The following is a 20,540-nucleotide window of genomic DNA, read 5'->3' as shown; positions in this document are numbered from 1 at the left end:
CTCCAGGTGGCCATGTGTGTTTCCTCTGGGACAGTCAGCAACAAACTTTTACCAGTAGCCATCGTCTCCCCATCATGGGCCTTGGTACTTAGAGTTCCATTTCCACACTGCTGGCCCTGATGTCCACATGGCTCAAGCTTGGCATCCCCTCCCTTGCTCCAGCCCAGCCACTTCTCCCATAGCAGGGACAGCTGGGCTGAGTGGGGGTGCAGGTCACACAGTTGTGGTGGCCCTCACGGAGCCAGTGCTCCATTGAACACATCCTACTGTCTAATACTGTGGAGAAATGAATAGTGAACTCTTACTGATAACTTGAAGTTTGTATTTCACTAGAATGACATTAAATAGCAAGTGAAAACCAGTCAGGAGTGGAGAGGCCATGGGAGGAGACAGCTCTGTATCTACCTGGTGGCTGCACTTCGGCTGTGGCCAAGAGCCCCATGTATCTGCTCCCCACCCAGCTGGGGGCTATACCTGTGCACATGATGTATCCATGTCAGTCCTACCCAGTGTGAGGTGCTCCCAGGCTGTGGCAGGTACTTGGATGTTGGTAGTAGGAAGTCCGATGTTGTCATCTGTGGTGGTTGTGTGGGGATGTGGAAGGTGGTAGGGCAGTGTCACTGCCTGTCATACTGGGTGCCTTGGGGACCATCAGTGTGGTGGCGAGGGATGGTGGCACCTGTTCTGGGGCACCTGAGCCCCATCCCCGATGAGTTTCCCACCTACCCTTGGGGGGACAGCTTCTCAGGAAAGGGCCAAGGAAGTGCCCTAGACCTTGGCCAGGTTCCAGAATTCTGGTACCTGACTTCTTCCAGAGCTCAGCCCCAAATCCAGGAGCTTCAGGGTTTCACTGCCCAAATCCTGTTGCTCTCACAATTAATCTGCTTTCATGGATTTCCTGTAATCCCAGGTGGCCTCATGTTTCCTTTGAGTCTAGGGTTCCTGTGTGGCTGCCAGGCCTAATAGGAGAGCTGCCGAGGGAGGTACCACTTTGGGCCAGCCTGGCTCTGCAGCTGAGGCTCAGACTGCCCAGCAGCTGCACATGAGGTGGGCCAGGCTGCACAGCTGCTGTAGGACACAGCCCTGCTGGCTGCAGTGTGGAGGTTGGGAACCCTCTACAGGAAGCCAGGATCAGGAGTCAGGTGAGGGACTGCCCCAGGGTGGGGGCTGGGCTCAGACTGGGAAAAGTAGCTCAAGGAGGCAGGCTGGACCTGGAAGGACCCAAGCCTGGGTGCAAGGGGACACTGCTGAGACTAGGCCTAGGGCACCCCGAGGCTGGGCAGCAGGGACCTCAAGGCTATGTTCATGGGGTCCTAAGGCTGGACTTGCAGGCACCCCGAAGCTGGTCCAGGGACCCTAGACAGTGGCAGGGATGGTGATGCTCAGGCCCACTTGCAGCCCCACAGAAATCTCTGCCTTCCTGTCCTCTTCCCTTGTTTCTTCTCCAGTCCCAGCTGTCCCCAGCCTGCACCTCTGGCTCCACTGCCCTGGCACATTGCACAAGAGGCCAGGCTAGGTGTAGGGCTGTGCTGGGCACAGGGCCTGGGCCACTCTGCCCTGGTACAGCCTGGGCCCTTCATGGTGCATTTGCTGTGGGTCTAATCACGAGCCAACACCAGATCAATTATCATTAAACACTGAAATGCGGAGAAAGCAGAGCCCCCATCAAACCCACGCTCCTTCCCAAAAGGCTGGAGGACCTAACTGTCAGATGGTTGGGGACCATGGGCTATGGGTGCTCAGACCCCTCAGACAATCATGGGGTACCTGGGACTCTAGTTGGGGCCCAGCCTGGGGACCCTCAGTGTCTGTGCAGTCACCTCAGCTGCCAGGACATTTACCCCTCCCAGCTCTGAGGACACAGAGAGACAGAGAGATGGAGATAGATACACAGGGACAGAGGAGACAGAGGTACAGAGAGAGAGAGATGAGACAAAGAAGGACAGAGACAGAGTGCCTGGTCAGAGCCTCGCCCTCCTCACAGCCGCACTGACCTTATGGCCCTGCAGGCCCAGTCCCATAGACCCAAGGGTTTGGGCTTCAGTCCTGAGGCTGGCCAGGAGCTTGCAGTAGCTACAGGGTGGAACATATGCCCCAGCTACCTCCTTTCTGCCCTCCAGCGGGACAGCCCTGCACCTCTGTCCTGCCCACGTGGTATCCCTGCCCAGGCAGCCCCACTCCAACAAGGACAGTGCTGTCTGTTGGAGCCTCAGGCACTGCCATTGCACTGATATGGTAAAGCACGGCTCACAGCAGCCCAGGCACAGGGCGAGGGACCAGGAGCAGCCCCCGAGGACATGGAGTGGTCTGAGGAGCTCAAGGAGGAACAGTTGGTGGGTGAGTGGCCAGGCTTGGGCTCGCCCATTAGGCAGCAGAACCTGAACAGGTTCAAGACTGGAGAACCAGAGTCCAGGAGGGTGCTGCTTAAGCAGCAGCAGGGACAGCAGCTTCATGGTGCTGTGGGGAGACAGGGTATCCAGGGACCAGAAAGGCCCCACATGTGTGTGGGAATATGCACTGCAGCAGCTGGACACAGAACACAGTTGGCTAGATGTTGGGAGGGTCATGTACAACATTGCTATGCAGCCTGCAGAGCAAATGGGGAGGCTAAGGCCTGAGACCCCAAAGCCGGGAAACCGGCCAGCACTGGACCCGAATTTCACTTGGTCTCAACACAGATGTGCCAAGTTGGGAGGACACTAGTCTGACAATGAAGACCCACACAGGTGTGGCACCATCACTTGGACTCTGCTCTGGGCAGAGGTGCTGGTCACTGATGGTGGCCGGGGACGGGCATTCTTCACACCTGAGTGGGAGGTGCAGTGCTGAGCTTGAGTGACCAAAATCAGTCCAGGAGGACTCCGAAGCTCAGGAAGGTCGTAAGGACCAAGCACACCCACTCGGGATGACAGAGAACAGTGTCACCAACCACCTCTGGCCAGGGTATGGCCAGAACTATGCCAGGAACCAAGGAGGGGAAACCCCAGGCCTCAATCCAAATAGCATTATGGAAAATCAGGAAGCTGTCAGGGGCACAGCCAGGGCCTCAGAGGACAAGGGTGGCGATGTGGCGTCCTGTAGGAGCCAGATCTGGACTTGATCTGGGCTGGCTTCCTGCAGGGTCTCCCTGGAGTGTCCCCTCTGTTGACCTGACATGCCATGTATCTCTATGTCTCCTGTTGCTGGGGTGGCCCTTTTTCCCTGCCCATTGCATCGTGAGTTGGAGGAGATCACTGTCCTCAGCTCACACCTGCTGCACAGCCGGAGACACCCATCATGACAGTGTGTGACGCCCATTTCAGGAGTGCGCCCCAGTGGAGAGGCCCCGTGGGCATCCCAGATCTGCATGAGACCCTGTGGTTTAGAGTCTTCCTGCTTGGGAAGACAAGGGGCAGAGAGCAGTTATCACTGCAGGCCTGGACCTTGGGAGCCACCTACAGCTCGGAGCCCTGCTGGGTTCTTGACACGCATATGTGAGGTTTCGCTGTCCTGTCTAGACATTAGGCCCCATGTGGGCTGACTTCGCTGACTGTGGGCATGGGTCAGTCTGGGCCGGTACCCAGTGGTCACAAAGAGCAACACCACTTCCTGGCCCATATGACACGTGGCTGAGCAATGTGTTACCTCTGATGAGCTCTGCACGGTGGCAGTGGCTGCGTGTTACACAGCCTGACTGGTATACTCTCCTGACACTGAGCAGGGTCTCTCTGTCCTCTCCTGGCTCAGGGAGGGGCCCCAGGACTGGGACTTAGGGATGTTCAAGACTCCTTACTTTCAGGTCCCTCAGAAACAGTTAAAAGAAATGCAAGAGGGTGTTCATGGAAGGAGGGTTGGGAGAGCAGTGCACCAAGGCCCCAGGCCAGCATTTTCCAGGGAGGAGCAGACCTGAGGTTCTCTGTGGAGCAGTGCCTCAGCTCTGCAGAGCTGTCCCTGCCACATCCACCAGCTGCAGACACCAGGCTGCCAGGCGGGGATCTGTGTGCTTCCAGATGCCCTGATTAAATCCCACCCATCACGCAGCATGTTTATCATGGAATATTAATAATAATCATGTCATCTTCTATACCTCTCCCACGGAGGAAGCCTGTTCCCCGGCACGACTCCCTGGTCTATTCACACAATTTTCATACATCTCTAAAGTTTAGCATTTTAATAGCTTTGGTACAGATACTGAGAGGCAGTTACATTTAACAGTGCATAAATCTAATTCCCCCTGAAGTCAATTTTCTCAGGCTGCAGAATCAATTTAGGGCTGTCAGGATTTTATTCCAAAGTCTATTAACGCCAGCCCTTCCTTCCACCCACCCCACAGCTCCCCCTTTCAGGAACTCAATCCTGAAAAGCGCCCCCTGATACAAAGTAGCAGTCTTTTATCTCTTTACAACGAAATCTAATTAGGCATGAAGGAGACTGGCTGGGGAAGCTGTGTCTGACCGCCTGCCTGCCGCAGTGGTGGACTTGTTATTGCTCCTCCATCCACTGGTCGGGGCTGTGATGGTCTTTGCTGCAGTCTTCCCCTCCCCCCTGAACCCCTGGGAGGCTTTCTTGGGGTGCCTTCACTTGTTTCCAACTTGATTTGCCACTGTTTGGGGGAAGTTCCCACTGTAGGAGCAGTGGTCAGAGGCATCCAGCCATGTCACCTGCGTCTTGTACACGTCTGTCATCAGGTCCATAGCATTTCTGTGAGTCAGGTGCTGCTGTCAGCCCATTGCATAGATGGGGAAGAGGTGTGAGAGCTTAAGTATTGCACACTGAGCGGCAGAGCAGGCGTGTGGCAAGCAGAGGCAATTTGGGCTCTGCTGAAGTCATCATCCCATCCTGGGGACTTCCTGCCATCTGTCGGGCTCCACAGTGGTCAGCCACTGTGTGTACCTGGCTGAATCTGCTGCTTTCTGTGGGCAGCCCCAGCTCCTTGACCCAATACTTCCTGTTGTTCAAGGGGTGGAGGCATGCCTTCAGCATATCTCTGCTGATTGGCTTCTCTCTGCGCTCATCTCTCTAGACATTTTGTTTGGCTTATGGATGGGCACGTGATCCAAGCTGGCCCAATGAAAATGAGGGTTGGGATGTTGGTGGGGCTTGCCGGAGAGAGGTACATGCTGCCCCAGGTCTATGTAGGGGAACGTGAGTCTGCAACTGCTTGTGTTCATGATGTTACTTGAGATGTCACCTATGGAGACCTCAGCTGAAAATATAGCCAGCCCTGAGGCCCGCAGGTGAGCGTAACAGAGGAGAGAAACAAGGGAGAGAAACAAGACAGACAGACAGGGAGACAGACACGGCACCAACAGAGGCTGTGCTCTGGCGCCATGACTCGTGCCTTGCCAGGCTCCTCAATGGTCTGAAAGGTCCCTCAGCCTCGTCTTCAGGCTGAGCCTGCGTGAGCCATTGCCTCTCAACCCCTAGCAGCTGTCTTCCCTGTGAGGCTCTGAGCTCCCCAGGAAGAGGCAGGCCTGTGCCTCAGGGACCTGTGCTGGTCTTTGCTATGGGACAGGCAGGGGAGGAGCTGTAGATGAGCTGCCCCAGGCCCCTCAGCAAGACACAGCCACATGGCCAGGGCTGTGGGTTTTTGTACCGACTTGTGGGCTATGTATCCAGGGGCATTAATTTCTCAGCATCTCATCCCATCTCGTGTTCCAAGTGTCACATTCTTGTCACCAGCGTGGACCCCTTCTGGACTCCAGACTCAAAAGTCCCTCTGCCCATATCCCTCCTCTAGTGTCTAGATGTCTCAGCTGGACAGGGGTCCCCTGGCTGTGGACCTGAGTCAGTTGGAGACACCCCTGCATGTTCCTCCAGCCTGGCATGTCTGCCAGCTGCCTATCTCTAACATAACCCCAATCCCAAGCTGAACCCCACCCCACCCCTACCTGAGGCCACAATATCCCCACCTGCAGGCCCACAGGTCCTCTGTGTGTTTCTGCCATGGGTCTGAACCCTTGGCTCCCTGCTGACCTGGCCCTGTGGCTGTCTTCCTGCGACGGGGACCACAGAGCCAGAGTCCACATGGTAGACCCTGGGTCCCTCTTCCCCAGATGGAGCCAGCTAGGGAGGGGTGGGAGGAGACAGTCACCCTGGTGCTGTCTGCAGCCACTTCATGGGGAGCTGGGCCAGGCCACATCCTGTCACCGTGCTGTGCACCTCATTGTGGGGACTGAGTGTCTCCTGAGAACCTAAAGCACAGGACCAGGGGCAGGGACAGGAAGGGTGTGCTGCTCAGCAGGACCTCCTGGGGCCCTTGGCAGATGGAGGCTGCCTGACCATTCCTCCCTGAGCCCATGGCTGAGGAGGCAGAGCTGGAGCTCGGGACCTGAGGCCGGTTACCAGGCACGGAGTCACTGTCCTCCACCTGCTAGACACGGCTGTCCACCAGCTGGTTCTCAGCATAGTATCATTGTCACCTGTGCCCTGGTGGACCTTCACCTAGGCTGGGGCATGTTGCTGCGGCTCTGGGCTAGATGCCGGCCCCAGAGCATGGCAAGAGTGACACCTAGCGGCAGAGAATATCCCTCTAGATCTCTGGCAGTTTGTAAGGCTCTGCCTGTTTCAGACCCTTGGTTTTCCAGGTTGTGGGCGCCATGTCCTGAATGGAGGATGCAACCCAGACCCCAGCTCAGAGCCTGGGCAGCATGGGTCCTGTCCTTCTCAGCTGTCCCCTGCTGGTGACCAGGCCCGGGCATCACTGGGCACAGATGGAGGATATATGGAGATGGTGTGGTGTCTTTCCAGAGGGTGAGGGCCTGACCAGGCCCATCAGTTCCCAAGGAATCAGGGTCACCCTGTGCCTCCACTCCAAGCCTGTAAACCTGTATTATCCCCGGAAACCTCTGCAGCCATCCAAAATTGAGGGACATCTGGAATACACCTGCCTGTGCTCCTGTGGAACTGGGGTGGGGTGGGGACATTGGACAGGTCCTGCACAGATGAGCTGATGGAAGAGCTGACACCCCAGCAGCCCCTTTGGGCACCTAGGGGCCTGGTGGACAGTGGATGCCATGGACCTCAGGCCGGCAGGACCCCACATGCCCACTAGATGGCAGTGTGCCCACAGTCAGAAGCAGGGCCCTCCTCTGGGAGGCTCAAGAGGAGAGTGTAGAGAGGATAGGTTGCCTTCCTTCCAGGCCAGTACCCCAGACTCAGGATGACACTGAAGACTGCACCCTGATGCTCAGACCCCAGTGTGGGAACATCATACACACCAGTTGTCCCCCTCCCTCCGATGGATGCCAAGGCTGGAGAGAGAGCTGGTGGCCATGGTCCTGCTCCTCAGGTGGCAGGGGCCTTGGGGCAGTGGCTTAATTTTGTTTGTAACTAAAGGAGCTACTACGTGGAGGTCACTGGTGCTTCCTAGTTGAGGCAGAAATGATCTTGTCATAGATCTTCTCTGGGATGTCAGTAGATTGGCCATGCACATGCATGTGTGTGTACCAGAGTGTACACACCTGTGTGTGCATGGGTTCTTAGCCCTGGGCATGTGGAGGACCATCCTGCCATTCTCTTCCTTGGATACAGATGGAGACGTGGAAGTGCTCATCATCTTTTTTATTTTTTGCAGTACTGTACTTGAACCCAGAGCCTTGTTCATGTTAGGCAAATACTCTACCACCAAACAAAGACCCTAGCCCCTTGTTATTTTACTTTGAGACAGGGTCTCAATAAGTTGCTCAGGCTGTCCTCAACTCAACCCTCCTGCCTCAGCTTCCTGAGCAGCTGGGATGACCGGTGTGCACCACCATAATCTGTTTTTGAAAAGACATTTGTAGGTTACCTATTACTACAAAGCAAAGCACCCTGCACCTATACCTTCCACCTTCTGGGGGCTGGGTACAGGGGCCACTCAGGGTGGTCCAGGCCAGGTCTCCCCAGGCTGCACCATTAGAAGGCCTGGCAGGCTGGGAGGCTTGGCCCTGCTCCTAGTGGCTGCTCAAACACCTAGGAAGTGGCCTCCAATCGCCCGGGACCATTGCTGGGAGACAGAGGCCACCCAGCCAGTCTTCCGTGAGCTGCCCTGAAGTGAGCCCTGACACTGCAGCCCCCAGGGTTCTCAGTCAGCCCCACTTGACCCAAGAGGAGACCGAAGCTGACCCCTCAGGGTGAGGGACCTGAGGGCCAGCCATCCCCAAGCAGCCATAGGCCCCAGCCCTGCACTAACCTGTGTGGACCGAGCCTGGTGAGTCTCATCACCTTCTCTCCCCTTCAACCTTGTCAACAGAACCACTAGGGCAACTTGTCTGCATGTCCAGGGCTTCCTCCTGCAGATACTGACAAACAGATACAGCTCTCGAGATACCCAGAGGTACCTGTCAGCTTTGTAACTTCCCCTTGACCATACACCATTCTGTCTTGCAGCTGTGCACAACCAGTACCTGCCCCTTCCCTTGCCTGTAGACAGGCAGCTGCACCTTCCTGGCTTGTGCCCCCGATCACAGTAGTGGATGCAGATCTGCTCCCTCAGAGGACCTGGGCACTGCTCACCCCTCTCCAGAGTGGAGGGCAAGGCAGGGCCACCCCCCAGCAAGGTGTGGCACCAGCTACCTTTCACCATTGTGCTTCCCCAAGATGACCCTGGCTGCTCCTGGCTGGCACCAAATGCAGAGCAGCCTTCCTTCAGGCCTGGGATGTGTAGAGCCAGGGATAGACCCACAGCTAGAGCTTCGTGTCCTCCGAGGGCCAGGGCGTCGGGTACAGCTGGGTCCTCAGTCAGGGAATGGCCAGGCTGGAGTGAGGCATCAGCTGGGCACATGGTGGGCAGAGCCCAGGCTGAAGCTGCAGCACCAAGCTCCATTTTCTCTCTGTCATGGCTTCTTGGGCCCCTCCCAACACGGGGCTCCTTCATGAGGTTGGCAGGTGTCTCTGTGGTGTCCTGCGGAACGTGACTGCCACAGTGACAGTCCCATCGTCCTTGTCATGTAGGAATGTGCTTCTTGCAGGGCCACTCTGGGTGGGTAGAAGGCTGCAGTCTCTCCCTGGGGCTAGGGGCTCTGAGGTGAGACCTTTCTGTCTGTGTGTCCCTAAGACAGCTTGGGAGCTTCTGGCTTCACTCTTCTTTAGGCCTGGGGTGCTCAGGCAGGTCAGCTGGTGTCCTCCTCAGGGGACAGAGCCCCCATCAGGCCCACAGGTTGGGAAATGGCATACAGGCTTTACTGCAGGCCCTGGATTGGAGCACATGCCCTGCTTTTGGCAGCCTGGAGCGGTGCCTGCCCGGGGAGCATCATCTGTCTCTGTGCAGCGCTTGCTAGGTGCCAGGAAGAAACCAGAGCCATCACCCAGCCTGTAGCCACACATGAGCACCTCACTGGGTAGAGCAAAGCAGCTGCTGCCAGCTTCTTCCCCCACTGTGGGCTTTGTCAGTCAGCACCCTGACTTGTTTCAGGGTGACTGAGGTCTAGGGTTCCCAGGCTGCAGTGCCATGTGTCCTGCAGGAGACCCTGTCTCTGTGATCAGAGGTGGGTGCACAGCATTTCCCAGGACCTGGGCCACAGTTAATGATGCCCAGCCTGGGGGTCACCCTCCCAGGGCCGTGACATCCTGGTCACTTCAGTCCAGTGCCATCCTTGGCCCCAGGCCCAAGGCCCCAGGCCCAGTAGGAATCTGTGGGTTCCCGGGTGGTGCGTGGCACACATCTTGGTCAGCGTCACACAGCCCAAGCCACCAGCCTTGCCCTGTGGGACACCATTCACAGCCCCACTTCCATGAAGTGATGCAGAGTTGAGGGATTTAAATGTTATCAACACGAATTAATTTTTAAATTGTAGCTTTTCTGTTGGTCTTTGGAACCAAGAAGTTTTGTGTTTTTGTCAACACTGTCTTTGAGATCCTCAAGCAGCTGCATCTTCTGAGCCAAGAGCTCGCTGGCTTCACACCTGGGGCCCTGAGCACCAGCCCTGAGACCCAAGGGTCCCCCAAAACTGTTGCCTTGATCCTGTTGACGTTGCTTCCTGGTGTCCCTGTGTCAGCCAATCCCACCTCCCCAGCGGTGTCCCAATTTTCCCACTTGGCCCCTCAGAATCCACCAACAAACTCTCCAGCTTCACCTTCAGATCTTGCCCAGCTCAGGCTCCAGGACTGGCCATGTCATTCAAGGCTCCATGCCCTGCACTCACTGTTCCTGGCCTCAAAGACGTTGGGCACCCTGGCCTCTGGCTTCTTCGAGAACCCGCTTGCTCTCTGAGGAGCAGATGGTGCCACTGCCCCCTGCATTTGCTAAACACATTCCAGTATGCAGGACAGAGCAATAGACTTTCTTCTAAACTTAATTATTCATTGATGGCTGGTTAGAGATAAAACACAGAAGCAAATCTTCTGTAATCTCCCTCAAAGGCAGAGGAACCCAGGTGTGTTCAGCATCCACAGTAGCTCTTCATCCTTCCTTCCTGCAGGGCGGCGTGGCTGTGGAGATGAGCTCAGATGAACATGGAAGGCTCAGGCTGCAGTGTGGACCACAAGAGGGTCCCTAAGACTCTGCTGGCAGGCAAGAAAATCTTGTGATGTTGGCCTGAAGGGATCCCCCACACACAGCAATTCACTCAGCAGTCCATATCCTCCCTTCGCTGAGTGGATTTCTCATGCATTATTTCCCATCTCCCCTGCCACTCCTCGTGGACACATGAACAAAGATTTTTCTTCTTGGAACCCTAGGTTGGAGGATGGTGTCACTGGAACTGTTCAGTGAACATCTGCTGGATGGGTAAGTGGATGGTGGATGAATGGATGATGGATGAATGGATGGATGGGTAGATGGATCAGTGAGTGGATGGATGAAGGGATAGATGGATGGGTAGGTGGATGGATGGATGGATGGGTGGGTGGGTGGATGGATGGATGGGTGAATGGTGGATGTTAAATTAATGTTGGATGGATGGTGGACTGCACAGAGACCTGCCCTTGTTCTGAGGCAATATTGCATAAATTTATACATCACTCAAGCTATTATTATTATTATTATTATTATTAATTATTTTATTTTGGTGTTGAAGTAATGAAGTCATGGCTGGGAAAACTTTCAGACCACACAGAGGGCCTAGCAGTTCATGACCAAGGCCAGCCCAGGGAAGCAGGCTGCAGAGAAAGGTCCCAAGAAGGATGGGTAGCACAGCCTTTGCCAGTGGTCACAGTTCACACCAGCACTAGCCTGTGGTCTCGCTGGCCGCAAAGAGGCTGTGGTGTGGGCACTTCTTTCCTGTTCCTGCTGTGGGCGAGTCCGCCCTCCTGGGAGACCAGGCCAGTGTGGAGGGATCAGAGATGAACCTCTGAGTAAAGCTATTATTTATTATTATTATTATTAATTATTTTATTTTGGTGTTGAAGTAATGAAGTCATGGCTGGGAAAACTTTCAGACCACACAGAGGGCCTAGCAGTTCATGACCAAGGCCAGCCCAGGGAAGCAGGCTGCAGAGAAAGGTCCCAAGAAGGATGGGTAGCACAGCCTTTGCCAGTGGTCACAGTTCACACCAGCACTAGCCTGTGGTCTCGCTGGCCGCAAAGAGGCTGTGGTGTGGGCACTTCTTTCCTGTTCCTGCTGTGGGCGAGTCCGCCCTCCTGGGAGACCAGGCCAGTGTGGAGGGATCAGAGATGAACCTCTGAGTCTCAAACTAATACAGAGGAGCCTGCACAACCAAGAGGGCCAGACAGAGAGCTGTCACCTGGCCAACTCAGAAAGAGTGGCCCTGGTGTAGGCATGGGTGGCATGGCTGCCATTGTGGGTACAGAGGCTGGATGGTGGGTGAGGGAGGCTGCTGGCAGCTCATGGCACAGCCTGGGCTCCTCCATGGTGGTCCCTGGGAAGGCAGACCTCCAGGTGTGGCTAGGCCCAGCCTTAAACCCATGGATGTCCCTTCAGTGGACACTTCAGGGCTGCCCTGCTCATCCAGCTGGGACTGTTCCAGCCTGGGATGACAACAAGGCCAAAGTCAGGGCTGGAGACAGGAAGGTGCCCAGATTCCCCGAGGATATGAGATCTCCCCCCCCCCACTTCTGTGTCAGGCCAGTGGCCTGAAGACCGTCCACAGCTTTGAGTTGTCAGGGTTGTGTGGATAGGTCAGAGTTTAGGTTAGGGTGGCAGGAGGGCTGGCCTCTGCCCAACCTGTTCCCTGGGGGCTCAGCCCCCTTTCTCTCTATGTGGCAGCACCCATCACTCTGTATCACCCCTACTGCTTCCAGCCTGTGTGTGGGGTCACACCCTGCACCCTGAGCCAGTGCGTACACCTGTCATTCTGGACTCAGTGATGGGCAGGAACAGCAGCAGGGCCACTGGAGCCAAGCATGGCTGGCTGTAGGGACCTGAAGGGCAGTCAGCAGAGCCACTGTGCCTTCCTGTTCCCAGGGTTTTATGACAGTGCCAATGGTCAGGGCAGAGGTACAGCTATGCCCTGTGCCCAGAACTGCCTGTGGCTACCCCAAGTCGGCTTCCCAATTGCAGCATCCAGCAATGCCTGTGGTGTGTGTGGCCCACAGAGGAACCAACTGACAGTCAGAGGTGCTGCTGGACTTGAACCTGGGCCCTGACCCTGAGACTCCACAAACAGAGATCTCAGGTTGTGTGCTGGAACTCACCTCCTTCTCCTGGTCCTTGCTGGACCGAGGCCGGCCATGGACGCCCAGTGGCACAATGGCTGTCCCCAGCCTCAGAGCTGGCCCAGCGTGCAAAGGCTGAGGCCTCTGCTTGTGTGATGGTGCCTGTGCCGAAGCTCACAGCCTCCTGGAATTTGACATTGGGTGCTATGAGTAGCTCTAGTTGTGACAACCCCAGACAGTACCCCAGATCCCCAAGGTCCCGGAGAACCTCAGGAAGCAGGAGAGGCCTAGCCTGAGAGCCTGAGAATCATCAATCATAGGAGACACTGAAGCCCTGGGTGGCCATGGAACAGGGCAGAGGAATAGGCAGTGCCTGTCACCTGTTTGTTTGCATGAACTAATTTGGGATGCATTTGGTCTCCTGTGGATAGGACAGCGAGTGTTCTGAATCTTTATTTGTTGGAAATGTTTCCAAGTGGAACCCTTGTCCCAAAGCAACCACATCACTGCCCCCAAGGAACAGAGAGCAGTAGCCAGATGCACAATCATGACCTCAGCCTGGGAGCTGCACAGGGAGGAAGGGATGAGATGGGGTGACACTAGGATCCTCTTCCCAGGCCCGTGCAGGGTCTTCAGAGACTTCTTTATTCAGCTCCTGACCTCTAGTAACTCCGGTGATAGGGGGACAGCACGGAGAGCTCAGTGTTCCAGATAACTAACTGCAGATAGCTAGCTAGCCTTGAGACTGGCCTACTGTCCAAGTTATCGTTATACCAAGAGCTTGTTCTTCCTGATGCTACCCCTGAACATCCCCCTTGAAGCTGTATAAAATAAACATGCTGCCAGGGTCTCAGTTTCTCCACCACAGGGCTGTGTCCAGCTGGCCCCAGCTTACTTTCTCTCTGTGTATCTGTGTGTCTTTCCTTATTTCCCGCTGCTCCGGTCTCAGGTTCACCTGCACTGGTTGCAGCAGGCCCGACTTCCAGGCTGAGCATCCACAGAGACTGAAGCAGGAGCAGTTTACCAAGGAGGTGTAGGGAGAGGGGAGACCAGGCCCAGCAGGGCTCCTGCCATTGCCTCTCAGGCCCAGTCCTGCTGAGGACCCATGGTGGGGACAGTGGGGTGAGACTGGACCCCGAACATGGAAGAGCTGGGGTGGCAAGGGGGCCCTTGGCTGAGGTAGCCCCTGGCCAGCCCTGATGTGGTCACACACGCCCCGGACAGTGGCTCCCGATTTCTGCAGGCTGTTGCTGCACACTGGTGCCCTTGAGAATGCAGCAGGAGAGGGCAGGTGTGGGGCAGGTACAGGTGATGCCACCCAAAGCTCGAGACTGGGATGAGGGAAGCAGCAAAGGGTGTGCTCAGACCTGGCGGAATCTGTCTTGCTACTGAGAAATCCTCCTAACATCCCCATTTTTTTTCCTTTCTTTTAAATTGAATTTATTGGTACATTCTAGGTAGACAGTACAGTTATATTCATTACTGGGATCTTGTAACTTTACATGCCAGGTCTTGGTTCTCATTTTTTCCCCTTGTCCCCACCCTCCCTTCACCCCCTCCTCCCCTCCCCACCTTCAAACACTTTAATTCCATTTTTACATTTTCTCATATTTTTTTCCTTTTCCCTTGTTCCCTTTTCCCTATCCTTCTCACTGTCCCTACACCTTTGGTCCTTTTCTTCCTATTTCATGTTGCTAATTGTCCCGTTAGGATCTTGAGTACTATTTTAGTTTTTCACACCAGAGAAACTATTCGGTATTTGCATATGTGTGACTTATATCTTTCACTTAGGAGTATCTCCTCCGCCTGTACCCATTTACCTCTGAATGCCTCTCCTTTCTCATTCTTAATGGCTGAGTAGTATTCCATTTTATAGAAAAAACACATCTTCTTTATCCAGTTTCCAATTGATGGGCAGATGGGCTGTTTCGAAGTTTTAGCTATTACAAACTGTGCCACTATAAACATGGGTGTGCATATATATATCACTGTGGTATGATTCTTTTAATTCTTTTGGAAAGATACCCAACAGAGGGATGGCTGGGTCAAATGGCACCTCTAATCCTAGTTCTTTGAGGTATCTCCATATTGACTTCCATAGTGGTTGCACCAGTCTGCACTCCCACCAACAACGGAGAAGGGTTCCTTTCTCCCCACAACCATGCCAACATTTGGTATTGTGTGATTTCTTGATAGCAGCCATTCTTTGTGGGGTGAGGTGAAATCTCAGTGTTGTTTTCATCTGCATCTCTCGAATGACCAGTGATGTGGAGCACTTTTTCATGTATTTACTTGCTGCTTTTATTTCTTTGTCTGAGAAATATCTGTTCATTTCAGATGCCCATTTTAGAGTTGGGTCTTTATATTTTGGGGGGGCTGGTTGTTTTGAGTTCTTTATATATTTTAGATAATAGTCCTTTGTCTGAGGAGCAGCTGGTAAAAAGTTTTTCCCACATTGTAGGTTGTCTCTTAGTTCTGTTGATGGTTTCTTTTGCAGTGCAGAAGCTTTTTAATAAGATGAGATCCCAGTTGTTGATTCTTTCTGCTAGTTCCTGTGTGACTTGAGGATTTGTTCATAAAGTCTTTTCCTATGCCAATGTCTTCCAGAGTTCTGCCTAACTTATCTTCCAGCAAGTTTAGTGTTTCTGTTTTAATATTTAGATCTTTAATCCACTTGGATTTTAATTTAGTGCATGGGGACAGATAAGGGTCTAGTTTTAATCTTTGGCAGGTTGAGATCCAGTTTTTCCTACACCATTTATTAAAGAGGCTATCCAGTGTGGATTGTTAGCTCCTTTGTCAAAGATGAGGTAGTTGAGTGCATCTGGAGTTGTTTTTGTGTCTTCCAATCTGTTCCACTGATCCTTAGGTCTGTTTTTTTTTTGCCAGTACCATGCTGTTTTTAGCACAGTGGCTTTGCAGTATAGTTTCAAATTGGGAATTGTTATACCTGCTGCCATGTGTCTGTTGCCTAGGATGGCTTTTGCTATTCTAGGTCTCTTATGGTTCCAAATGAATTTTTGGATTCTTCTTTCTAGTTCTGTGAAGTATAGTGTTGGGATTTCAGTTGGCACTGCATTGAATCTATGTAGCAGTTTTGGTAGTATGGCCATTTTCACTATGTTGATTCTTCCTACCCAGGAGCAGGGGACATCTTTCCATTTTCCTATATCCTCCTCGATCTCTATTTTCAGATTTCTGTAGTTTTCAGTGTAGAGGTCTTTTGCTTCTTTTGTTAGATTGATTCCCAGATACTTCATTTTTTGGGTACTATTGTGAAAGGAATTGTTTCCCTAATTTCTTTCTCAGTGAGTCTGTTATTTGTGTACAAGAAGGCTGTTGATTTTTGGGTGTTGACCTTGTATCCAGGTACTCTGCTAAAAGAGTCAATTAAGTCTAGAAGTCTTTTGGTGGAGTTTTTTCGGTCTTCAATGTAGAGTATAACATCATCAGCAAACAATGACAGTTTAACTTCTTTCTTTCCTATCTTTATTGCTTTAATTTCTTTCTCTTGTCTAATTGCTATGGCTAATGTTTCCAGAACTATATCAAAGAGGAATGGTGATAGTGGGCATCCTTGTCTTGTTTCTGATTCTAAAATGAAGGTTTTCAGTTTTTGGCCATTTAATATGATGTTGGCTGTTGGTTTATCATAGATAGCCTTTATTAAGTTGAGATATAGACCATCTATTCCAATTTTTTGCAGAGTTGTTATCATGAATGGGTGTTGAATTTTGTCAAATGCTTTTTCTGCATGTATCGAGAGGATCATGTGGTTCTTGTCCTTGACTTTGTCAATATAGTGTATTATATTTATTGATTTATGTATGTTGAACCATCCTTGCATCCCTGGAATAAATCCGACTTGGTCAGGATGTATGATCTTCTTGATGATCCTCTGTATTCTGTTTGCTAGTATCTTACTGAGGATTTGTGCATCTATATTCATTAAGGAGATAGGCCTGTAGTTCTCTTTTTTAGTTACATCTTTCCCATGTTTGGGAATCAAAGTGATATTTGTTTACAGGAATGAATTTGGCAGTATTGTTTCTCTTTCAATTTCATTGAAAGGTCTGAAGAGTAATGGCAGTAGATCTTCTCTAAATGTCTTGTAAAATTCAGCAGTGAATCCATCAGGACCTGGGCTTTTCTTTGTTGGTAAGTTTTTAATTACATTTTCAATATCACTGATTTTGATTGGGGTGTTTAAAATGTTTTTATCTTCTTCGTTCAACTTTGGTCATTCATCAGTATCTAGAAATCTGTCTATTTTTTCTGTGTTTTCCATTTTATTAGAGTACAGGTTCTCATAGTATGTATTAGTGATCCTCTGGATTTCTGTGGGATCTCTTGTGACTTTGCCTTTTTCATTCCTGATTGCATGAATCTGAGCCTTTTCTTTCCTTTTTTTGATAAGGTTTGCTAAGGGTTTATCAATTTTATTTATTCTTTCAAAAAACCAACTCTTCGATTCATTTATTTTTTGTATCGTTTTCTTAGTTTCCATTGCATTGATTTCTGCTCTAATCTTTATAATTTCCTCTCTTGTTTGAGCTTTGGGTTTTTCTTGCTCTTGTTTTTCTAGGAGTCTAAGAGTCATCATTAAGTTGTTTATTTGAGCTTGCTGTGTTTTCCTAATGTAGGCATTCAGTGCTATGAATTTTCCATGTAGAACTGCTTTCATTGTGTCCCATAGATTCCTGTATGTTGTATTGGCATTTTCATTTATTTGTAAAAACTGTCTGATTTCTTCTTTGATTTCCTCTGTGATCCATTGATTGTTCAGGAGAGTGTTATTCAATTTCCATGTGTTTGTGAAGTTCCTACGGTTTCTTATGCTATTGATCTCCAGCTTTATTGCACTGTGATCTGATAATATACAGGGAATATCTTCAATTGTTTTGCATTTATTCAAACCTGTTTTGTGAGCTAGTATGTGATCCATCTTGGAGAATGACCCATGTGCAGCTGAAAAGAATGTATATTCTGATTTTGTGGGGTGGAACACTCTATAGACGTCTAATAAGTCCCTACATTCAAAAGCTTGGTTCAGTTCTAGTATTTCATTGTTGATTTTTTGCCTAGATGATATGTCTATTTGTGATAGTGGGGTATTCAGATCCCCCACTACAATTGTATTAGTGGTTATTTGATTTTTCATGTTACTTAATATTTGTTTTATATAGTTGGGGGCATTTATATTTGGTGCATATATGTTTATGATTGTCATCTCTTCCTCTTGGATTGTTTGCTTTACAAGGATGTAGTGGCCTTCTTTGTCTCTCTTAATCAGTTTTGGTTTGAAGTTTGCTTTGTCTGTGAATAAGATTGCTACCCCTGCTTTTTTCTGGGCTCCTGTCACATGCAGAATTGTTCTCCATCCTTTCACTTTCAGTATATGGGCTTCTTTTTGCACTAGGTGTGTTTCTTGTATACAACATATTGTTGGATTTTGCTTCTTAATCCATTCTGCCAATCTATTTCTCTTGATTGGTGAATTGAGGCCATTGACATTGGTAGTTATAACTGATATGTACTGACTTATTATTGTCATGGTATTGTCCTTTGTTGACTCTTTTTAAATTTTTTGTCCTCTCCTTTTAGTTTCTTGCCTTGGCTATTTGATTTGCTCTGTTGGGCCTTCTGGTGTTGTGATCTTCATTGTCTTTTTCTAGGATATTGTTTAAAATTCTTTGTAGTGCTGGTTTAATATTCATGAAGTTTCTTAAGTGTTCTTTGTCATGGAAGTATCTTATTTCTCCATTTTGAAAGAGAGTTTTGCAGGATACATCAGTCTTGGTTGTAGGTTGTTTTCTTTTATGGCTTGAAATACCTCACTCCAGGCTCTCCTTGACCTGAGAGTTTGTGTTGAAAAGTCTGCTGTGATTCTGATGGGCTTTCCTTTGCTTGTGATTTGTTTCTTTTATCTTAGTGCTTGTAGTATTTTGTTCTTCTGTTGGGTTTCTGGGATCTTGATTATTATATGTCTAGGTGTAGATTTTTTTTTGATCATGGCTAGTTGGTGTCCTATATGCCTTGCTTATCTGTATGTCTAATTCTTCCCTCTGTTTGGGAAGTTTTCTGTCAATTCTTTGAATAGCTTTTTAAAGTCATTTGCATTTTCTCCTGGTACTTCATGGATTTCTATCAGTCTTATGTTATTCTTCTTTGTATCATCTAGGAGTTGTTGGATTGATTTCTCATGCTCCCTGACTGTTTTTAAGAGACCTCTCTTTTCATGGTCACTGTCTGCTATCCTATCTTCTATATCTGAGATTCTATCTTTGCAATCTTTTATTCTGTTGCATATGCTTTCAATAGAGTTTTTAATCTCCTGTATATCTGTTTGAATCTGTTTAATGGATTCCATTTCTTTCCTATGTTGGACATTCATTGTTTCCATTGCTTTCTTATGCTGGGTCTTCGTGGCTTCCATTATGTTCCTAAGCTCATCTATTTGTTTGTCCGTTTCTGTTCTGGAGTCTCGAATCATGTCTTTCATTTTGCTCACCATCTCTATGGTTATCTGGGAAATAATTTCTGTTTTGAATTTTTCTAGAGCATGATTGATCAGTTTTATTACTTCCTGTGCTGTGAGTTCTGAGTGTCCTGGAGATTCACTATCTGATTTTTCATCCTCCTTTGCCCTACTGTTTGCCATTGGTGGACTGGAAGTCTGTTTTTGTGGCTTGCTTAAGTGTTTTCTTATCTTTATTTTTGCTGTTGGGTTGCCCTTGATTCTATCTCTGGGTCATTAAATCTTCCTGATATCATCGCATCCCAGTCTTTGATTCTCTAATGACTTATAGACATTCTCATTTTCATAATTGAGAAAACAACTCAACAAATCAATCCCTATCCTTTATCCCTATCGATACAATCAGGAACATAATAGGATCAATCACCACCTTTTATAGCCTGCCATGCCTCTGCAGAGTGCATCCAAGGACTGGCTCAGTCAGGGGATCTAATAGCCTGGGGGGGCAATGGTGGCTACCCTCCTGGCACTGTGTCAGAGCCAATCAGTGGCACCCACTGGAAAAGGCGTGGCTCCAGAGGAGGCCCATAGTATGGGCCAGACCGTGCAGCAGAGGTGTCTCTGAGTCCAAGCCGGAGCTATGATGTAAAACTCACCGCCTGGAGCTGTGTCACAGCCAATCAGTGGCACCAGCTGGAAATGGCATGGCTCCAGAGGAGGCCTGTAGTTCGGGCTGGACCCCATCACCATTTCTTTATTGGCTGACTTTTGCCTTCTGGTACTTTGGGGTGAAAAGCATCACCATTGTTTGCTCTTTTCTGTGTAGGAGAGGGAACTCACTGCAGGCCTGAGGACGAAATTCAGGATGGAAAACATGCCAAATGCCACAGACGATGGCATCCTGGGGGCTTGGGCTGCTAGGGCCTGTGGCGATGCTGTCCTTGAGAGGGACGCAGCCAAGCCAAGCTGGCACCACCCTGAGTTGCCGAACATCCAGGTATTGCACAGGCTCTGTCGCTGGTGCTGCAGGTTTGCCTGAAGGGGACAGAGGCCTGAGGGACAGCAGGCCACCCCACAGGGCAGAGGCTGAGCTCAGAGCCACACCTCATGGCGCTGATATCAGAGGGAGAAATCTGCTTTTGTCTGCATGGTGGGCAGCAGGGCTGCCTACCAGGACCCAGCCTTGAACTCAGTCCCTTGGCTAAGAGGCACAGACCACTCAGTCCATTCTGGGAGGCTGAGGTGGCTTCTCTGAAACCAGGCTCCCGGGGCTATGGCCTGGCCATCCTGCTGAACCCCTGGGCCTGGCTGGCACCTGTGTTCTGGGACAGATAGGTGGTTCCCAGGGTATCTGATGTAGGTGTGAACCCAAGGGAAGTGAAAACTGACACCATGTGGAAACTTCATGCAGTGTCCCCACTGTGCATGGCTCCGGTGGACAGACCAGCAGGCTGTGTCTGTCCCAAGTTGGAGTATTCCTCAGCCATAAAACGACACCCAGCCAACATAAATGAGCCAGGCACTAAAGGCCAAATTGATGTGAAAATC

This window comes from Fukomys damarensis, unplaced genomic scaffold, assembly GCF_012274545.1.
Source record: "Fukomys damarensis isolate Sample0158 unplaced genomic scaffold, DMR_v1.0_HiC HiC_scaffold_12, whole genome shotgun sequence".
Taxonomy (NCBI): Eukaryota; Metazoa; Chordata; class Mammalia; order Rodentia; family Bathyergidae; genus Fukomys; species Fukomys damarensis.
Note: the sequence above shows the minus strand (reverse complement) of the source record.